Below are 6,790 nucleotides of genomic sequence, written 5' to 3'. Positions count from 1 at the left end.
GATTTTACGAGTCGTCGAGCTCCTGATCGTCAACTATTTTGGGTCTGGCGGCTACAACAGTATGCCATTCCATTTTCTATTAAGTTCTTGATGGAGTACCTGTAATAATAACGAAAAATACACAAATGTAAACAATGATTGAAACAAGTTGCCTATGTCTCTAATATGAATAGGTTTTTTGTTTTGTTGTTGTTTTGTTGTTTGTAAGACAAACAACAAAACCTATTCATATTAGAGACATAGAAAAAGACACTGACTTTGAAAAATCATTGAAACATTTATTAACAACATGGTAACCGTTTGGCCACTGAGGCAGTTGCCAAACGGTTGCCATGACGGACTGCCACGCAGAGGTCCCAGGTTCGATTTCTGGGCCGGGAGAAATAGTAGTATGGCCTACAATTATTTCTCTCGTGAGTTTGGGTGTCATTTGTGGTTGTCTATGTGTGTGTCCATGGCGCCTGCGACACAGGGTTTCCCTAGTGCGGGGCTATGTTGAGTGTGTGCGTTATTTATTTATTTATTTAAAAAATAAAAAAAAGTTATTATAATATAAATGAATACATCTGTGATAAAAATTTGGTGGAATAGATATAATGAAAGACATTAGTAGAGTATTTAAACTAATTTATAGTGAATTTTTAAAATATTTTTTATTGTGTTATAAAATCTTCTTTAACATTAAGTTACTAATCTAAAAATTGTATTACCTATTGTTATTTTGTAAGTACTTGCCTCTTCTACCCTAAAATGTGTGTAATGTTAAAATTTTATAAATATTATTATTATTTTGAATGAATTTAATGTGTGAATTGGAATTGTTTGATATATGTATATGTATTTTGTTGGTGTAAATTTATTAATCTATTATAAAACATCCGTCTGTAATTTACTATGCCCTTACAGGGCGTCACCGAATACAATAATCTACTAACTTAAACTGTATTTTGTATGGTTTAACTGTGACATGCAAATAAATTACTTGGCTTTGATTTTATAAGTAAAGTGCAGGAAAGAATTGAATATCTTTAGATTTTAAGATTCTCACGGTTTGTTATCACACGGTATTAACGTGGATAAAACAATGTGTCTCCCTTTCTCTCTTTCAAGTCGTGGTCTTCCATCCGCCACCTCTTTCACTGTCACGGCTCATTCGTGTCCTTCCTTTTGTAAAAATTCCTGCTCTTGTCCATCCTTACTCCGCACTTAGCACACTTTCTTTTAGCTATCATATTGAGAGTCTTTCCCTACGGTTACGTAAAGTAATTTATGTTTTTAAAAACCTCAGTCTCGTTGCTGACGTGAAAGTTTTGAGACTTGTGTATTTGGCTCTCTGTAAATCTCTCACGACATATTGCATAACAGTTTGGGGTGGATCTTCCAAGCAACAACTTCTTCGGCTGGAACGAGCGCAACGTGCGATACTCAAGGTGGGATGGAACCTTCCTTTCAGATATCCAACCTCTGACCTTTACAAAACCTGTGAGGTCCTTTCAGTACGTCAGCTGTTTATCCTTCACACGGCTTTAACCAAACACACTCAAATCTCTTTCGACTCTGACAAAATAAACACTGTTCGGCGTAAATGCACTGTCTGCCCTTCGACTACAGTTTCCACTAGTTGTGCACAGCGTCATTTCTGTTTTTTGGAAGGCTATGTATATAATGTCTACCCCTTATGCAGCGCGATATGTAAAAAAATTATTACTGACTGGCTGATCACACACAATAATTATGACTCGACTGAAAAACTATTAACTATACTAAAATAATTTATATTACACATATACTTTATATATACACCCCAACGCGCGCGCACACACACACACACACAAACACACGCACACAAACACACACACACACAGAGATTTTTCTATTTTTTCTATTTGTTTTATATTCTAATTAGCTATCAATTTTATTTTACTCTTTAATTTTCATTATTTTTATTAAATTTTATAAGTGTTACTTTTCTGATAAACTTGTCAAAAGGGTGTGAGCCTGGTGATCTGTAACACAGGTCCCCAACCTAGTACAGACTCCAGCTCTCACTAAGGTGCTTCATATTTAACATGAAATGTAACAAATCTGCATTTTGTAAACCTTTTTGAGAGAAATAAAGCATTTTGGATTTTGTATTTGTATTTGTATTTGGTATGACTTCTTTCTGGTTACTGTTTTTATATTCTGTTCTTAAAGCTGTTATTTGCTGCTTACCAGTCAACCCATGACCAATGGAGAGCGTGTAACTGTTCCGAAATATCGGCCAAATAAAAAGAAATCATTACGTAGGATGGGTTTCCACGTCTATGTTGTTGACATTCCCAGGATTCGCACGTGTTTCGCTTCCACATTTACATGGCGAGCGTGTAGAGAGTGGAATCCCCTGCTTGCACGCTTATTCCCTGCACGCTATAACTCAAGGCGAGAGAGAATTATTTACCTTCCAGTGGTCGCGCGCGGTTTCAGGGACCGCAGCGATCTTATTTTAGTCATTTTACAAAAACTATAAACCATAGACGGTTGCGCGACCACGATATCCTCGAGGAGATGAGGTACTTCTCCTTAGTAGCCCTGTGACATTCGTCGCAAGCGCACATGTGTCTTTATTTGTGTTTGCGGTCTCAGAATCCGCGCGCGACCGGTAGTGTTCCAGAAACCTGGGTGAGTATTTCATGCTATTTGTACTATATTATTTAATAAAATTAATGTTAATTGTTGTCTATCAATTCAAATTTTGCTATTGGCGCCCTGATTAGCTTTCCTATACCTCAAAGGTTGTCTGGAAGAGATCGCTCTTAGCGATAAGTCCGCCTTTGCCCACATTAATTGCTGTCTATGTACTGTTTTTGTTCTTGTGTGTGAGCAATAAAGTGTATATCTATCTATCTACGTAAATTACAAAATTACATTATTTTATGTAATATTATATTCAATTATTTATTATTACACTATTTGTTGTAGATAATGAGTTACGATGAATCAGAACGGCTTCCAGAGGAGGCGGATACAGAAGATGAAGATTTTGATGATGTCAAATCATTGATACTGATAAGGAGTAGGTTATCGTAGTACAGTCAAAAGCACGTCAAGCTTGACACTTTGTACTTGAACTGTAGTTAACGTAAGCGGCATAGAGTTGGATTTAAGTCTTAAGTATCAAGCTTGACTTGCTCTTGACCCTGTACCTACTCTTGAAAATATTCGGAAGTTTTTTGTTTTGTCTTCGTTTTTATTATATTAGAATTAAGATATTACGGAGAACATCATGAAAAAAAAAACATTGAAAAATAATTGTGCTTTTAGAGTTACTATAAAATTGTGCAATTATTATTGATAATAATTTTGATCGGTCTTAGTAATAATCATGATGTCTATTAACGACTAAGATAGAAAATTTTATCTTGTTTTGTTATTTTCTTGATTTCTAACGTTGTTTATTGTTGTATGACTAAAATTGTCCGCTGGAGCTGGTCAGAAAAAGCTTTAAATCCTTGCAATAAGAATGAAAAAGAAGACATTAATCGGGACGTTTTAGTAATGAATTAGAAGGTGCCGAAGTAAGGTAAGGTACTAGGTTAGTATACAACTGACAATATTTTGGTTGGCGCCTTTGCCGTATCATGGTTAAGTCGGTGGCAATTTTGCTCCCATTTGGGACTTAGATTTCAGCGATAACTCCATATATTTATGGATTGTAACTTATAGAACATACCTCAAGTCAATGAGCGATTGCGTGAGTGCCTTGGCGTCGATAAACCAATGTAGAAGCAGTCTTTATCACACCTGGAATTGATACAAATTTCTTTACATGTTTATTTCAAAACTCGAGTCTCCATTTGATAACATCAATGGCCAAGCGGTTTCTGAAAAGCCTAGTTTGGCACATTATTATCAGGTTGAGTATTTAGATTAGATGTTAAGGAGAGAGTAAAGGTTCTTCTATTATTCTATTATCTCGCTCCAATCTTTTTAACAACATTCTCAATGTGACCTAAAACGTCCTTCTGGACCGTCACCTTCCCATAGGTTCCACAAGGCAAATATTCTTTATCAGGTTTAAGTTCTTTTCGACTGTATATTTTCTGGTATATTAAAGATTAGACTTCAAATACATCTTAAATGATTACCATCGCACTGGTAATAGTCAATACGTTGGCCAAATGCGGGTTGAGGATTAAACTATACGTTTTCCAAGGGTTGTGAAATGTCTTCGAACGCAGGTTTCATCGCGATAGTTTCTTTCCTTCTTAGAGAGCGGTATTGCTGCTAAACTTTCACAAATATACGTTTGTTAGAAATTAAATTCTTTTTCTAGGTACATGTCCCCACTAAAGATTTGAATCGACGATCTCTCAGTCGAGAAGTCATCGTTCTCCGACTAGGCTACCATCGCTTTCAAATTGTGATTTAAGTTTAATTAATTATTATTACAACTTACAGTGGTTTGTTCTTAAAGATGTCCCTTAGGAATTTTCAACGGGTGCAGTAATCCACCAGAACTGAAATTAAAATAAACATTTTTTTAGAAATTGGTTAAGATTTGAAACGAGTGGTTAGGCAACATTAATTTAAAATTGAACTCTATTAATGATAAGGCGGATGTGGATGGATGTCTTACGCATCTTCTTCCGCCTATTCTAGGTCACAATAAATAGTACTCTCTCTAATCTCTAGCTAGTAAATAGTTCTTCTACCAACACTAGATGGCGTTGTATTGTAAATAGTAATATTAGTAACGAATAGGTGGCGCTGTTTGAATTTTTATGATATCAAGTAATGGGACGAACAAGTCGTGCAACTGGTAGTAAACGACACGTCTACCCATAACAGTTGCATTAATATCCAAAGCATTAAATAGCAAAGTTTGGACACAGCCACTGCACCTTACCTATTTCTGCCGCCAAGCAGTAATGTCAGCATTACTGTTTTCCGGTTTTGAAGGGTCTGGGTGCCGGTGAAATTGCAGGCACATGGGACTTGTCAACTTACGTCTCAAGGTGACGGGCGCAGTGACAGTCAAATCTTGGCGATCCAGGAAAATACTACGACCGTACATAAATCTGCCACCTAGCAGTAATGTGGACAGCTGGTGAAACTATAGACACGGGATTTGTCTACTTTGTGTCTCAGGGTTACAGGCGCGTGGCAGTGCCTCTAGGATCTTTGCGGTTAAAGCTGTGTGGCACTGCAACTGTTATGCATAGGCAAATTGATTACTACTACGCCTACGTTATTGTTTGTCCAGTCAGTTATTATGACTAAAAAACCTGTGATCACTTTACCACGACACAAGCTTGATAAAAATATAAGTGAAGTAAGAGAGGTTCAGGAAATTAACCTATTTTTCCGGATTTAAATCACGTATATTTGATTTCTCAAACAACCAACGTTTCGGGTCCTTTACAGGTCCCATGACCATGGGGCCATGGGACCTGTAAAGGGCCCAAAACGTTGGTTTGATTGAAAAAACAAATATACGCGATTTAAATCCGGAAAAATAGTTTCATTTCTTGTGTGAAACAATCGCGAAAACCTAAGAACTCAATAAGAGAGGTTTACCAAGATCTACAAAAGTAGTGATCAAAATTCTCTACCCGCTTCTCAGCAATAAAATGACAAAATCCATCTACAGAAATCATGAAGTTGTCAATACTTCCGCGGCTATTTCAATGTTTGAGAATAACGTAGTAATTACGTGTGTCACATAGATATATATATATATATATAATCTACGACGTACATGTGTTACGTGTTTATCAGAGAAATGATACGATCGTAAAATGAGCCTCATCGATCGCGCGTCTCTTTTATTCGTTGAAATGGCGCCTCACGTGATTGAAAGGCGCTTTTCAATGGTTTAAGACCTATATGTTTCCGTCGTGTAGAAATACATTGGGAGTTAATTACAGTTAGTTTCCCAGTAGGATTGGGAAGGGACTATAGATTGCCAGATTGCACTATTCTAACGAACCTCTCTTCCTTTAGTTGCATTCATCAATCTTTTCATATAAGCCCTTTTATTCTTCTTATAACTATTTCAGTTTTTTTAAGACATTCTCGATTTAATCTAAATCCCTCCTTCGTAATCGTCCATTTCTAATGTCGCCTTCCATGTTCACTTTATATATCTTCCACCGTTCTACTTTCTTTCACCGCCTCAATATACCTTTCTGTATTTATATCTCTAAGTCTTTCAAATCGCGTCCTTCACGGATCACAGTATTTTTTACTTTGTACGTTACAGTTTGGTCTTTACATTACATATTTTTATTTATTGTAATTTTGTATAACTGTAGTGCAGTATAATGTTCATATGTGTTCAAGATTTATCTCCGCTTCCATGGAAATACACCCCTTATAATTACAAATCTCATACAATCGTCCATAAATCAAAATTATGCCTTTTGTGAGGCCATAAAATTTCAAAGTAAAATTTTGTAGCTCGCTCGCTTCTACAAAGCTACAAATGGTTTGCAGTGCAAATAAAAGTGATTTGTTGTCGGAACGAGAAATAAAAAAAGATTGTAGGTACTTATATTGGCAGAGAGAACGTAATTGTCTCACAGGGGTTCCACAGGGGCATATGTTGGGACCGTAGCTTTTCAGTGTTGATCGTTCAACTGCAAAAGTCTCTTACAATAGCCCATAAAAGTCTATTGCTGAACATGTTTGTGGTTTACGTCAAACAAATAACATTTATGCACTAAAGCTTTTATGTTCCAAAGGGGTTCTACAAGGTCACGCGCTAGGGCCGTAGCTATTCAATGTTTATCAGCAAGTTCTTGTTCCA

This window comes from Hyposmocoma kahamanoa, unplaced genomic scaffold (genome assembly GCF_003589595.1).
Source record: "Hyposmocoma kahamanoa isolate Upper Pololo Valley unplaced genomic scaffold, ASM358959v1 263, whole genome shotgun sequence".
NCBI lineage: Eukaryota > Metazoa > Arthropoda > Insecta > Lepidoptera > Cosmopterigidae > Hyposmocoma > Hyposmocoma kahamanoa.
The sequence above is the reverse complement of the archived record's forward strand: the minus strand, read 5'-3'. Positions refer to the sequence as shown.